General features: G+C 42.8%; 1 long non-coding RNA gene across 1 annotated transcript in view; it reads right to left on the reverse strand.

Moving 5' to 3' along the window:
• Positions 1–2,925: 2,925 nt before the first annotated feature.
• LOC144586886 (uncharacterized) overlaps positions 2,926–15,964 on the reverse strand; it is a 33,224-nt gene continuing 20,185 nt past the window's right edge. The window contains exon 2 of the long non-coding RNA XR_013541960.1: positions 2,926–11,435. This is a non-coding gene — a long non-coding RNA (uncharacterized LOC144586886). The remainder of the gene's footprint in view (positions 11,436–15,964) is intronic.

Here is a 15,964-nt window from a genome sequence, read left to right on the forward strand (position 1 = left end):
TGGTTATACAAAGATTAAAGACTGATCAAAGGGGAAGATGAAGTGACATCTTGTTGAAATAGGCAACAGGCAGGATTAGCTGCCCAGTAAGGGCAATGACGACCTTCCTTCAGGGGTGTCCTCATGACCCTGGCCATTTTATTTATTCATGTTGACTGTACCTTTCTTTTCTGGTTTCAGTTTACAACAGTACTGTGGGCAGTTTTAATTTCTCTAGGGCTTCTAGCGGCTGGGTTTGGCACACCATCATTCAAGATAGAGGAAACTGCAGCCATTTCTTCCATGAGATTGCCCACCAACCAGGGTGCAAGGCATTAGGCAGGTGGTGGTCAGATGCATATAAACTGTATATAAGCTTCCAGATGGTGCATTATGAGTAATGGTGGTTTTTTTTATTTTTCCATCTGTAGTTGTAGGGATTCGGGAAACAGTTTGGACCGGTGGGCATAGAATCAGTCTTTTGGACTCAACATCATGAAGCAACTACAGGAATTGCTTCCCATCTTGATCTCAAAGAAAAACTCTGTATCATATGGATTGGGAAAGGAAAGATGAGATGGGAGTCATTGATGTCCACCACCAAGCAGCAGTTGCAGCTCCTCTGTGCTCCAGATGCCTTGGAGATTCAGCTTGGTGGTAATGACTTACCCACAAGGAAGAATTTAGATCTATGGAGGAGGAGCTGACACTGCTTCATCTGTGGTTACCAAGGATCACTTTGATAATAATAATAATTTATTGTCATTGTAAGTATATACACACAGTATACCCATACAACGAAATTCACAGACACCCAGAGACCAGACACATGCACACACACAATTGATTTGGTCAGACATGCTGGAATGGCAGGTTTTGTGAGGAGCTGTGAAGCAGGGCAGACTGAATTAGGCCCATAAGAAGGTGAGAAGGGCAACGGGCCATATTGTTACCAAAGATGGCAGAAGGCAAATACAGAACTGGAACATCGTATAATCAAAACCTGAATTTTGCTGGACCGACAGAGTTCACCTTTCAGAGCTGGAACAGGCCACCTGGCTGGCAGTTGTGAAGAAGGGCCTCTTGGAGTGGTCGAAAGGGTCAGAGGTTGGTGGGAGGTGGGCTGGGGAAGCCCTTCTGCCTCTTGTGCCTTGTTGTGTGTAACAAAGACCAGCTGAAGGAGACAGGCGCTGACTGGAGACTCCAAAATGGGATTGTGGAGTTGGAAGGGAAGGGCTGGAAGGAGCATGCCCTGCTTGGGAAGGTTGCCACAGCCCCCACCCGAGGAATGCTGATGGGTTCCTTTAGTGGTCTCGTGCCAAGGGCCATACATTTGGCAATCCCAGGTTACTACACAAGGGTGGTAAGATGTGCGTTAGATGGGTAGGCAGGTCATTTAACACCAGTATCCACTGCTTCATTTCTGCGCCAAGGCAATTCTGCTGCAATTAATTGAAGCAGTAGCCTGTCTTTTATACACCAAAAAGTTCAAAAGTTTTAAAAGTTAATTTGATGTGTTTTGTTGGAAGGTGGGGGAGAGTGCCACCTGGGTCCTTTCACATAGATCTGCTATTTAGGATTTCTGAAGAAAATCTATTTGTCCTTATTTTTAATTTAAAATGGTCTTTTGTTAAGGTTTTGTGCTTTTTAATTTTAAATGATGAACAGAACAACCTTTTTTTTGTTTTGTTAAAAGTGAGCTGGATGACGGTGAAAGAGATATTTTTGAAAATAAAAATGGGAACATGATGATAAGTATAGGAATCCCTAGTCTAATCCAACCGCCGATCCATGCAGAGAATCTCTTACTACAGCATTTCCAATATGAAGTAAATTCTACTTTAAACAATCCCTAAAAACAATAAAAACTCCGAAATAAACAGCCAGTCCATCATCTTCTAAGGCAGTTTGCTGCAGTGTCAAACAGATGGTACAATGTTAAGTCTAAACCTTTTTCTTGTAATATGAATCCACCGCCTCCCTCTGGAGAAAGAACAAAGCACATTGCCCCATCCATCACTGCCATGACAGCCCTTCAAATATTTGAAGATGGCTACCCTATTACCTCTTAATTGTATTTTCTCCAGGGCCAGGCTAAACATACCAAACTCATTCAAGACCTCACAGGAGTTGGTCTCCAGGCCCTTCACTATCTTTCTTCCTGTCTTCTGGATATATTCCACTTTGTGGAGATCTTCTTTCACCTGCAATGCTCACAAGTAAACACAATACTATAGGTGAGATTTCTCTGAAGTGGAATAGACAGGTCCAATTCCTCCTTACACTCTGGACCCAAGCCTGGATAAGTTACTTTTTTGGGGGCAACATCTTTCAAAAGCTGGCTGTCGGATTCTCGGAGTTGTTTACTTGAAAATAATAGGATTGCCAAGCTGTGATCTGGGTGCTACACTCTATGTGCTAGTAAGAATCACCGATAGCCTTCATTTTAGAATGATATGATCTTATGGAAAATGTGCTGGAGCTCGGCAAGACCTGTATCACTTCAGAACATGATCGAACTGCCCTACTGCAAACCAGTGCTGAGGTAGAAATGAAAAAGAAAAAAAGCGCTAAAGCATCCTGTACATAAAATCTCGTATTCCCCCTCCCCCACCCCCATCTCTCTGCTCTGAGATTACCTAGAGACAACATTTCCCTAGAAGGGAAAAGCTTATTAGTTTTATTTCACAGCAGACTTTGGATATGTCTTTGCCTGTAATTCCCAGAATCCACTGGCTAGCATAGCCACTGGAATTTAAGGAGTCAGAATCTAGAGAGTAACTTTTTCAGCCTCTGTTTTCACAGCGTAAGTAATAAGTCAAAGCCATATTGGAAACAAATTACTAAAAAGTGAGAAATAGAGGAAAAAACAGTTCCAAGCCATGAAGACCTTGGATTCTGTCCTCTCTCTCTCTCTCTCTCTCTCTCTCTCTCTCTCTCTCTGTGTGTGTGTGTGTTTGTGTGTGTTTGTTTGTGTGTGTGTGTGTGTGTGTGTGTGTGTGTGTGTGTGTGTGTGTGTGTGTGTGTGTGTGTGCGCGTGCGCAAGAGAGAAAGAGATAGAGAGAGGCTGGAATGATAATTCCCGGAAGTCATTGGAAGAGACAGGGTTTGCCCTAGCAGCAAGAGAGTCCTCTGCTCTCAGGCCAGCTCTCTGCTGCCAAAGGATGAATAATATGGCACAGCAGGAGAGAACTGATTTTGGCCCTAGCCCTTTGCTAATATGTCTAATTGGTGCCTTAATGAAGGTCCTAATTCCCTCCTAATAGGATGACATCACTGTCAATATTGGGTTACCATAGGCCAGTGGCCCACACAGCCACACCTTCCCCCCCCCCCCCCCGATCCATTTTGCTCTGCCTTCCTCCTTTGTCCTTTTTACCCATTGCCCATCCATCTCCCTGGCTCGCACCCCTTCCCTCGCCAGGCTGGCGCCTGGGGCTTACTTGGCAACCCATTATCTCAGCAGGCTGCGGCACACTGACAGCTCACCTCTCTCTGATTCAACGGGATTAACACAGCAGCAGTTATAGTCTTATGACCCATGCTGGCATTGCACCGCCCCACCACTCAAAACCATGTGCCACGGCCTTGTTCCTGATGGTAATGTATTTGCTGTGTGGGCACTCTCCCACCCCTGAGCCCTCTTCCAGTTTCAGCTGTCCTCCCTATTTAGTTATTTATTATATTTATGAGTCACTCTATAACAAAAATATTCTCAGAGGCATGAACTGTAAATAATACACATGCAGACAGGTAGATAGACGGACAGATTGGTGGGTAGACTGAGAAACAGTATAAAAACTGTATGCGCACACAGACGTGTTTGTGTGTATGTATATATATTTTTATACTATATATACAGACACACACACATTAAAATCAACAGGTAAAAGGAGCACAGAAAAACTGTTGGTATTTTATTTACAACCTTGCATGCTGTCTGTTCTGGGCTGGGCTGATTATTCTATCCAATACTAACCAAACATTCCTTCCAGTCTTTGAATTCAAAGAGAGCCCCACCCACTCTTTCCTGGGTTGGTGCCAATTAATCATTATCATCATCATCATCATCTTAGAACTACAGACCTGGAAAGGACCCCTATGGATCATCGAGTTCAGCCCCTGACAAGGAGGCACAATGTGGAATCAAATTCCTAATGTCTGGCTCTGCAGCCAGAGACCTAAACCACAGAGTTGTTTTGTTGCTCTCGATCTGTTTGGTTGGTTGCTAGTATGTGCAGTAAAGAAAGTAGTATATACAAGTCTGTAATTTAAAGCAATTGTAAATTAATGTTTTTATTCTTTTTCCTATAAATGTCTCAGAGTGACTTAATGAGGCTTTAAGTACTGTACCAGTTAATGAGAAAGGGGTGGACTCTGGGATACTTGTAGCTATTCTCCCCTGTGAGTCTATGCACTTCTAGTGTGTAGCAAAAAAAGGGGATTTTAACAGAAATTCAAAACTCTGCAACAAAAACTATACACTCATATCAATGAATCCAACATGGCAAACTCAAAAACAATTGCATGAGACTGAAACAAAAGTCTAACATTTTCCAACAAAGTGCCTGATGGCACCTTAAACAATAAGACTAGGAATTTACTGTCCATACCATCCACACAACTCCCGGTTGCACAAGAGTTTCTACATTTTACCCAAGGAAGCAACCCGGATGGGATTTGGAAGGTGGTTTCTAACTATTGCATAATGAATGTGTAGTGCAAAGGATGATCAGATGTCAATTAGATTCAATCAGTCATCTAAAGAGCTACAACCACACCCACGAGCCATGGCTGAACACTGGTACTGCCAGCTGTGCCCACTGGCTGACTCCTTCCTTCCCTGCCAAATATGCACAGCTACAAAGGTGATATTTAGTTCCACTGGTGTTCAATGAGATCTTCATATAACAGATTAATTATGAACATACAAGCACGCATGCATGTCCACACACCACACACCACCACCACTACTATTTTAAAAATGGACATTTTGATTATTTAGAAAATACACACATAAGAGACACTTATGCCAAAAAATGCAAAGCATCTCCTTTCTCAGGACCAATTGAAATGCTGGAAAAACTGTTCAAGTGTTAGAATCCTTCTGAACTCTTCATCTGGTAAGATGGTGGAAAAACCAGCAGGCAAGTAAAGAAACAGGAACAGTCAAAACATAAGGTGAAATGTTACAGCTATAGGTATTAGGCTGTGGGGTCATAGGTTAGGAGTTCAGGTATTCCCCTCTTTGTCTCTCTGAAAGGGGCTGGACTCAATGAGCTATGGGATCCCTTCCAGCTCTGCATTTTTAAGATGATGATGATGATGGCAGTTCTTTTTTCTTTTAAGAGAAGGAAAAGGAGGCAGAGAGACTTCTATGGCAACCACAAAAAGACTGGAAGTGGTTTCTGTATTTCAGTTTGTAATAAAGATGGATCCTAAGTCAGAAAGACTGAAAATTACTCCATTAGATTATGAATGCGGGGGACTCAGCTTCAACCAGAGATGACGGTGCCTGTTTTTGGATCTGTCTCTTTAGACTTTAGCGTTGCTCGAGTAATATTATCTGACAGTTTATTTAAGCCCAGCTTCCAGTATCTGCCACCCACCTAACCTTTTGTGTTCTGCTAGAATTATATGTCTTTTCCAGCATTTCAGCATCTCATCTTTTACACTGGATTAAAAAACACACAAATCCTGCATATTTGAATACAGCCGGGTCCTGTGGGTTCTCTTCCCATCTCTTTGTGGGCAGTCTTCCCAATTTGTGGGCTCCCCCCCCCCGATTGAGCCTACAGAACATGGGAGATGTGGTTGCTTGCCTCACTGAAGGGCAGCCTATGCCCACTCCAGTGTCAGCTGGCATCCTCGGGGTTGATCTGAACCCGTCACCTCAGAACCCATAGGCTCCTGTCTTGCCAGCTGAGCCACATCAGCCAGGCATGCTGTGTTCTCATCAAAAACAGACCGGACAGGTGGACACACAAATCCCGCCCTGCTGTATAAACCAGTATAAGCCAGTAGACACAAACCCAAACTGCCCACTGCTGCTTTCCAGCTAATCTGACCTAAAGGTCTTTTTTGCCCCCAGGAAGGAGGTTTGTAAGACGTCCTTGAACCAGGAAAATAAAAGAAAATGTCACACCCTTTCGTCTTCCAGAGGGCAGTATTGCCTCAAGCAGCTCTGGCTGGATGAACATCAGTCCAGTTTTCCTCATCCACCATAAAGAATACTGTACTTGTTTTTTTTCCCTCATCCTGATTTTGTCTCCACTGCCAGCTGTCCCTACAATGGTTTTTATTTAGCATGAAATGAATATCATTTCATGGAAGGGTGTAGGTACTGTTGATGGTTGGGGGAGTAGAATCCCATTTGTGCTACGGAGACACAAAAATGCTGGTTCAGAGGGAGCAAGCAACTAATTGTTGTTGTTTAGTCGTTAAGTTGTGTCTGACTCTTCATGACCTCATGGACCAGAACACGCCAGGCCCTCCTGTCTTCCACTGCCTCCCAGAGTTTGGTCAAATTGATGTTGGTAGCTTTGATGACACTGTCCAACCACCTCATCCTCTGTCATCCCCTTTTTGTTCTGCCTTCACACTTTCCCAACATCAAGGTCTTTTCCAGGGAGGCTTATAGGGGTGTAAATATGAGACATAATAGTAATGTTTTCCAGTAATAAGGTGACAGGGTGATCTAGTATCTTTTCTTCTCATGAGATGGCCAAAGTATTGGAGCCTCAGCTTCAGGATCTGTCCTTCCAGTGAGCACTCAGAGTTGATTTCCTTTAGAATTGGTAGGTTTGTTCTCCTTGCAGTCCAGGGGACTCTCAAGAGCCTCCTCCAGCACCACAATTCAAAGGCATCAATTCTTTGGCAATCAGCCTTCTTTATGGTCCAGCTCTCACTTCCATACATCGTTACTGGAAAAACCATAGCTTTGACTATGGGGACCTTTGTCGGCAAGGTGAGGTCTCTGCTTTTTAAGATGCTGTCTAGATTTGTCATTGCTTTCCTCCCAAGAAGCAGGTGTCTTTTAATTTCGTGGCTGCTCTCAACATCTGCGGTGATCATGAAGCCCAAGAAGTTAAAATCTGTCACTGTCTCCATATCTTCCCCTTGTATTTGCCAGGAGGTGATGGGGCCAGTGGCCACGATCTTAGGTTTTTTTTTTTTTTTGATGTTGAGCTTCAGAATATTTTTAGTGCTCTCCTCTTTCACCCTTATTAAGAAGTTTTTAAATTCCTCCTCACTTTCTGCCATCAGAGTGGTATTGTCTGCATATCTGAGGTTGTTGATATTTCTTCCAGCAATCTTAATTCTGGCTTGGGATTCATCCAGTCCAGCCTTTCGCATGATGTATTCTACATATAAGTTAAATAATGACAGAGACAGTATACAGCCTCGTCGTACACCTTTCCCAATTTTGAACCAATCATTTGTTCCATATGAAGTTCTAACTGTTGTTTCCTGTCCTACATATAGATTTCTCAGGAGGTAGATAAGGTGGTCAGGCACTCCCATTTCTTTAAGGACTTGCCATAGTTTGCTGTGGTCCACACAGTCAAAGCATTTTGCGTAGTCAATGAGGCAGAAGAAGATGTTTTTCTGGAACTCTCTGGCTTTCTCTATAATCCAGCACATGTTAACAATTTGGTCTCTAGTTCCTCTGCCCCTTTGGAATCCAGCTTATACTTCTGGCAGTTCTCGGTCCACATACTGCTGAAGCCTACCTTGTAGGATTTTGAGCATAGCCTTGCTAGCGTGTGAAATGAGTGCAATTGTACAGTAGTTGGAGCATTCTTTGGCAATGCCTTTCTTTGGGATTGGGATGTAGGCTGATATTTTCCAATCCTCTGGCCACTCCTGAGTTTTCCAAACTTGCTGGCATATTGAGTGTAGCACCTTAACAGCGTCATCTTTTAAGATTTTAAACAGTTCAACTGGAATGTCATCACCTCCACTGGCCTTGTTGTTAGCCAGGCTTTCTAAGGCCCACTTGACTTCACTCTCCAGGATGTCTGACTCAAGGTCAGCAACTACATTGTCTGGGATGTCCGGGATATCCACATCTTTCTGATATAATTCCTCTATGTATTCTTGCCACCTCTTCTTGATGTCTTCTACTTCTGTTAGGTCCCTACCATTTTTGTCCTTTATCATGTCGATCTTTGCACAAAATATTCCTTTAATAGCTCCAATTTTCTTGAACAGATCTCTGGTTTTTCCCTTTCTATTATTTTCCTCTATTTCTTTGCAATGTTCATTTAAGAAGGCCCTCTTGTCTCTCCTTGTTATTCATTGGAAGTCCGCATTCAATTTTCTGTAACTTTCCCTATCTCCCTTGCATTTTGTTTCCCTTCTCTTCTCTGCTATTTGTAAGGCCTTGTTGGACAGCCACTTTGCTTTCTTGCATTTCCTTTTCTTTGGGATGGTTTTTGTTGCTGCCTCATGTACATGTTACAAGCTTCAATCCATAGTTTTTCAGCCACTCTGTCCACCAAATCTAGTTCCTTAAATCTGTTCTTCGCTTCCATTCTGTATTCATAAAGAATTTGGTTTAGATTATACCTGACTAGCCCAGTGTTTTTTCCTACTTTCTTCAGTTTAAGCTTGAGTTTTGCTATAAGAAGCTGATGATCAGAGCCGCAATAACCTCCAGGTCTTGTTTTTGCTGACTATATAGAGGTTCTCCATCTTTGGCTGCAGAGAATATAATCAATCTGATTTTGGTATTACCCATTTGGTGATGTCCATGTGTAGAGTCTCCTCCTGTGTTGCTGAAAAAAAGTGTTTGTGATGACTAGCTTGTTCTCTTGACTAAACTCTATTAGCCTTTGCACTGCTTTGCTTTGAACTCCAAGGCCAAACTTACCTGTTGTTCCTTAAATCTCTTGACTCCCTACTTTAGCATTCCAATCCCCTGTAATGAGAAGACCATCTTTCTTTCATGTCAGTTCTAGAAGGTGTTGTAAGTCTTCATAGAATTGGTCAATTTCAGCCTCTTCAGCACCGGTGGTTGGTGCATAAACTTGGATTACTGTGATGTTGAAAGGTCTGCCTTGGATTCGTACTGAAATCATTCTATCATTTTTGAGATTGTATCCCAGTACAGCTTTTTGGACTCTTTTGTTGACTGTGAGGGCCACTCCATTCCTTCTATGGGATTCTTGCCCACAATAGTAGATATGATAATCGCCTGAATTGAATTCTCTTATTCCCGCCCATTTTAGTTCATTGACACCCAGGATGTCAATGTTTATTCTTGCCATCTCCTGTTTGACCACATCCAGCTTACCAAGGTTCATAGATCTTACATTCCAGGTTCCTGGGCAGTCTTTTTCTTTGCAGCATTGGACTTTCCTTCCATTTCTCTTTGAACTCAAAAACTAATTTGAGTTTTTGAGCAACTAATAGTAATTGATAATTAAGTTCATCTAATTAGTGTTAAATAATCAACACCGAATAATGCAGGGATGGACAGTCATTAAATAGTAGGACCCTTGTTCCTTTAATAGTTGAGTGGAAGAGGGAGTTTCACATGGTTTGTCATGCCACAGGTGTAGCTTTTCAAAACCCTTCCCAAATTCCCATATCTGTTCAAAGATGCAAAGTACAGGAACCTCATACTAAAAAGCTGCCATCCCTTCACAATCAGGGGCTTCGTTTCATGCTGCTAGCAGGAGAAAAGAGAGAAATGTAGCATTTCACAGGCATTTGCTATTCGCGTGACTAGGAAGACAATCAGAACCTGGTCAAGTCTTGAATGTGGGCTCAGGTCACTTCACTGGGTGGAGAACTTTGGGCCGTCCAGGCATTCTGGACTACAACCCTCAGTGTCTCAGGCCGTTAACCATGCCGATGAGCCTTTGGAGAGCCAAATGTTCTGCCCCCCCCCGCCACTGCAGAATATTCTTACATGCACATTACAGTTTACCTCACTTTAAAGGTACTGAAGTTTTATTTTCTACCTCCCATGTCATCTGTAGTTTGAATGACTAAGAGGGGTGATTGTCTATCCCACACTAACTAATCATTCCTACCAGTTTTTGAGTTCAAAGAGAGCTCCACCTCTCTGCTAAGTGTTCTATTGCTCTCTTTCATCAGTTGGTGGCAGTTGTTTTGTTGCTGTTGCTCTGTTTGGTTGCTTGCTTGCTTATGTACGCAGCAAAGAAATCAGTATACACGTGTGTAATTTCAAGCAATGGTAAGAAATATGTTTTATTTTTTTCTCTTACAAATGTTTCAGAGTGAGTTACTGAGAATGTACGTGTCAGTTATTGAGAGAAAGGAGTAGCCACTGGGGAACATTTAGCTATTCTCATATGTGGATTTCTGTACTTCTACTATGTACCAAAAAGAAAAAAGAAAGAATTTTACTAGTGAATTCTGCAACAAGAGATGAGTTGAGCTTTTTCTCAACCACAGACAGCACTGTCCAGAGATATCAACAGAGTTGGTTTACAAAAGCACAACAAAGCTCTAGAGGAAGACAACATCCTGCCCAGGTGGAAACTCAGAACAGCTGAATGAGGACTGAGTGTGTTCAATAACTGTGCAACAGTAGTTGCATGTTGTGGGGAGCAGGGAATAAAAAAACTAGCTAGGAGGTGAATTGGAAGTGTTGTGAAAGAGGAATGGCTAAGTGTTTCAAATATTGAGCAAGAACACTGCATTTTGGGTGACTCCCACAAGGCTGTGTAGTTTCAGTGCTTAAACTAGGAAATAAAAAGACTGAGACTTAGGCTTAACACAGGGAAAATTCAGTGACCGTATGCAGAATACAGAGGCAGTCATGTTGATGAATGAACAAGGTCTAGGATCCAATTTCCATAGAGTGATGATACCTCTGCTGTGTCAACAGGCACAAAATTAAAAATAGGTACAAAATTGTGTACAACCAACCCTTTGAGGTTGGGCATGATTTCGCAAGACAATCAGTGCAATGTAAGGGACAGAGGATTTATCTGTGCTTGGGCATGGAAAATGGTATGTGTTTGTGTGTGAGTTAGTGGTAAATCCCTTTTTGAATGTCGCACGTATCTTAAAAGCCCTGTTAGGGACACAGTGAACGAGAAATGATTTGACAGCACATAACTACAGTGACATTGTTTTCCAACAGGTCATGGGAAAGGATGGGGAAGGACAAGGGTCAAGAAACCAAAAATATGCCAGATCTTAAAACATGTATGTCCCCATTCTGTCCCATTGTGTCTGAGAGGAGAGAGACTGGCAATATTCAAATGCTGCTCTCTCATGGGACCTATCATCTGCTGTTGAACTGCAGCAGAAAGTAGTCACTTTTCTTGCATAGAGCAAAGGACTGAGGAATATTCAGGTCCTCTTTGGCGGCAAAACAAAGTCTTGTTGCGAATGTTGGTCTGACTCCTTGTCCTCTTTGATGCTTATGGGCCCTCATGAGGTGGAGATCAGGTAGTGTATCCACTAGGCAGACTCTGTATGAACAAGTCAGGAGATAGTTTACAATGTTGTCACATCTTAAGAAGAAGAACATCTTGAAGTAAGTGTAACATTAGCAAACATAAAATGCAGCCTTTATAAACATCAGTATACTTTGCAGGATTCTTCCTCATGCTGGATTTATGTTAAACAAAACAAGGAAAAGGAAGGCATGTCAGGTATCACCTATAAAGTTCTGGTTTCAGTGATGCTCTCGGTTTGGGTCAGTAAGAGGTTTACAAAACAATGTGAGCATTTAAAAAGGTTTTATGAGGCAAAGATGATGTAAAATTTGCTGTTAAGATAAAAAAAAATTAAAAAATCCAAAAATTGGACCAAATGTGATACGGTCACCAAATTGCCTTGAAACCAAATAGTTTTGGGGAGCTAGAGAGCTCATATTGTTTGTACCTTTAACGCTCCTGTTGAATCATTATCCATCTCAGACCATTATTTCTATGGCTGGATTAGACGGCTATTTTTCCTATTAACTTGGAAATATTTCTCCCATGAGACAGTGTGCGTATGGACAGGGTGGTAGTATGTGTGGCTGACATATTACAAGTTTGTCCTGGACAGCCCCCTCCCCTGTCCTCCCCCTTCGTCCACAACTAAGCCATCCACAGTGCCACAAAGGCGCAGTTTCAGAGCTGTTGGGCCATAAGCGTGTTTCCCCCCCCCCCCCAGACCTCCAGTTTTGCTGCCTGTGCATTTGAGAAAGGAATAAAGAAGGCCCCAGTGCTGGGAGCCAGGCTTCCAGTCCTCTTCACAAAGCCTCTCGCCTCAGGCTGCAAGGACTGCTTCTAACTGAAAGAAAGGCGGCAAGGAGGGGGGGGAATCTTTAGCACATCATTTTTCCCTGCTAGAAGGCTGACGAGGGAGGCACGATCAGACCTTGGTGCACGCAAGCTGCAACGCCTAATGAGACCATATGCAATTACTGCAATATGCTGCCATCACCGTTCTGTCACACACAGTCGGGTATCGCAGCCTCCTAAAACCCAGTCCAGCAGGCAGACCAAGGAAGAAACCAGTGGGAGGGAGAACCACAAACTGCACACCAGTGATGCGGGATGGGGTTGGAGGAAAGGAGAAGGAAAGAGCTTGGAGGGTGGGGAGAGGACAGCTCTTTAACAGCCATAAACAATAGGTTGCACACAAAAACATATCCATGGGTACTTGAAAACACAGAGGCATTTCTAGTATCATGTTTGGCAAATATCACATTTCACATGTATCCATCCAGGAACATTCTTCCACAAAGGGAAAGGATTACATCAGAAACCTAGATTAGAATTTAAAAATCTATATTACAGTGTAATCAAGAAAAGGATCCTGCCTCTATGGATTTCTGCCTGCCCCCACTTTTCCAATGCTGGGAGGAGGGAATCCATGTGGATTTTATATTCTAACACACTGTGGGGTTTTTTTTACCTACATTTCTCCATAGATATTGTTCATCATCCTTATCTTCATTTATTATTTTGACAATACTTCACTTGTGCTAAGCACTTTACAATCAACCAAAACATATTCCTCTAATGAAAGAAAAAGTTATATTTGAGTAGATTCCAACATGATCAAGATCAAACACATTATGGTGAAGCCCTTATCCCCTCTACACATATGTTTTTCCCCCATAGATGCATGATGATTTTAGAATTCCAGTATTAAATCATTCAGGTTGCTATTTCTTTCTTCATGGCAGAAAAGCATTATGTCAGAATCACAGCACATAAACATTCATAGCCTGAACGTTTACACTTATTTCATACACACTTTGGTTTGAGATGTCCTTATTGTGTCTGTATTAACCCTGAACCCTATTTCTTTATGGATTTAAAAATATATAAAGAGGCTATTTCTATGTCAATTCCTCTTTCTCACTCTCTCTGTGTGTCACCTCCTCTCACACACATATAAATACATCTTCCCAGATGCTTAATTGAGATACTATTGCATAAATGGATTAGATCAGAAAAAGAGGGGACAGGAAGGCTTGTTTCTCTTACAGCATCATCTGCCTGGCCTCATCCTACATGTGGGGTGATGCTCAGCTGATGGCCACATTAGTTGCATTCTTCACAAAACCTTCCTTCTAATCCTAACCCACTTATTTTGAACCATATACTGTACACACATATACAACAGAGAGACAAGCATGCACACATACGCACATGCGCGCACGAGCATGCACGCAAACACACACACACACACACACACACACACACACACACACCTAACCACCATTTGCCTCCAGTCTTTTCAATTGAGATGAAATATTTGTTTACACACACAGACAGACACACACACAGAGGCTCAAACACAGAGCTCCCCAAGACTACCGATACAGCTGGGGAGGTGGGAGTAAGGGAAAGAAGGAAGCCGCTCCCCCAATGCCCCTGGGCTTGGTGTGTGCCCACACACCACCCGCCAGCCGTCACGCTTCTGCTGATGATGGATGAGACAGAGTGAGCGGCACCTCCTGGAGGGGTGGGGGGAGGCGGGAAGAGGAGCTGAAATTCATTTCCAAAGAGAAATAAATAAACTTGCCCACCCTGGGGCTGCCGCCACCGCTGTATTAGCCTGGCTTTAATTTCATTCTTGATTTGATATGATTTCATTGCAAGTTTGGGGGGGGGAGGAAGAGGGGGAATATCCATGGGAGCAAAGCAAATGGGGCCAGTAGATGATGGTGCATGTGCAGGAGAGCAAAGGGCCAGGGTTGTTCTCTTCTTGAATCCGAGGCAAGAGTGGAGCCTAGAGAGCCACTCAAAGGCAGGTGCCCCAGGTATTAGGCAAGCTCATCAGTGATGAAAAGACGATTGACAACTACTAGCCCAAATGGCTAGACATTACCACGAAGAACATAAGAGAATTAGGCTTCCAAATATCAGCTCCCAAGTGTTGCCGTCATGTTCTGGGCATCCCACAAGCACTTAAGGCAAATACTGGACTCTGATATCTATGATGTGATTGTGCTATTTATCTTGTATTTTTACATTTTAAAAGAAAATCTATATTTTCTAAAATCTTTGTTTTTCCATAAGCTTCTGGCTGTCTGCTGTAGGAACAAAATACCAGACTAGACATGTCTTTAGTCTGATCCCACAAGACTAGCCTGATATTCTGATTATACAGAAAAACTAGAGACTAAGATTTCTGGAAGCTTCTTTTGACTGTTCTATGAGATATATGGCTATCCTTCGCTGTTCATTTCTTTACCTATAATAGTTTACAGCAATTACCTACCCTTTCTGGCTAAACTGTAACTGTCCCTCCATTCTTGAAACATATTTTGATGGAACACAGCCTGAGTGGTAGCTTATACCTGGGACAATACACCAGGGCGGCCATGGTGGTTCAGTATTAGGACCTGCATGCGTTCTCAGTGGAATTTTCCACCTTTGACTCTCATCAGCTGATTCCTGCTCCGTCAAGGGCCCTTAGTTCTCAAGACTTCCTCTACATGTTTATGCATAACGCCAAGTTTCTTTCTGGGTGTGAGCAAAATTCCACTCCTTTGACTTCCGAGCATCACAGAGATTTTCCCTCTGTCTCTGTTTCTCCCTCTCTCCTATTAGATCACAAAGGCAAAGGGTTCTCTAGTTATTAATTTCCATTGCCAAGTTGGGAGATGAAAATTGCATAGTACAGGGTGGGCAACCCATGGCCCTCCAGATGGACTTCAACTCCCATCAGCCTTAGCAAGTACAATCAATGGTAAGGAATGCTGGAAGTAAAAGCCCAGAAATATCTAGGATGAAGACACATTCTCTGACCCCTACAGCAAGCACACAAGCAGATAAGTCACCTTTCCATGTTTAAGAGCCTCTTATTTGGCATTCACCCAAAAAGAAACATAATTAGGGCTTCCTACTCCCCTGCAAAGACAGTCTTCCACTTTTAAGAGCTGTGCAGAAAGAGGAACAAGCACCCTTTTCCTGGTATACAGATACAGTTATTATTAAAAACACAATACTTTGGTCAGAAGAGAAAAGGCTGGCCATCAACTCAAAGGATGGCGTGGGACCTGCATAAACCATAAATCTCCTGAGCCAAAAACGGTTGTGCTTGCGGAAAGAAAAAAGGCCCAACCTGCAGTTACTTCACTTATAGTTTTTCACCAGTTGTTGGAATTTCAAAAGGTGGAAGGATGCTGGCAGGATGGGCAACCAACCCTGACTGAGACTAATCAAAATGAAAAACAAGCTGCCTGGTCCTTGTACACGGTCCAAAAGACCTACTAGTAGTGGATACTTCTTTTCTCAAGAAAGAGAAGTAATCATCGAACCTAAGCAGGCACTAGTTTATATTACCATATTCACCATTCTACAGAACAAAAAAATACCTCTCTCACACACTCATTCAAAAGGCAGTAAAGAACCCAAAAATTAAAAAAGAGAAAACAGCAGCACGAGTTCTGTGCACTCACCCAGCACAATACAGTAGATCTGCTCTTGGCCTGGGCAGCACAATAGGAAAAAAAAAGGCCAGGAAGCAGCCAGGTAGGCAGGCTGGCACT

Source organism: Pogona vitticeps, chromosome 2 (assembly GCF_051106095.1).
Source record: "Pogona vitticeps strain Pit_001003342236 chromosome 2, PviZW2.1, whole genome shotgun sequence".
In the NCBI taxonomy this organism is placed as follows: Eukaryota; Metazoa; Chordata; class Lepidosauria; order Squamata; family Agamidae; genus Pogona; species Pogona vitticeps.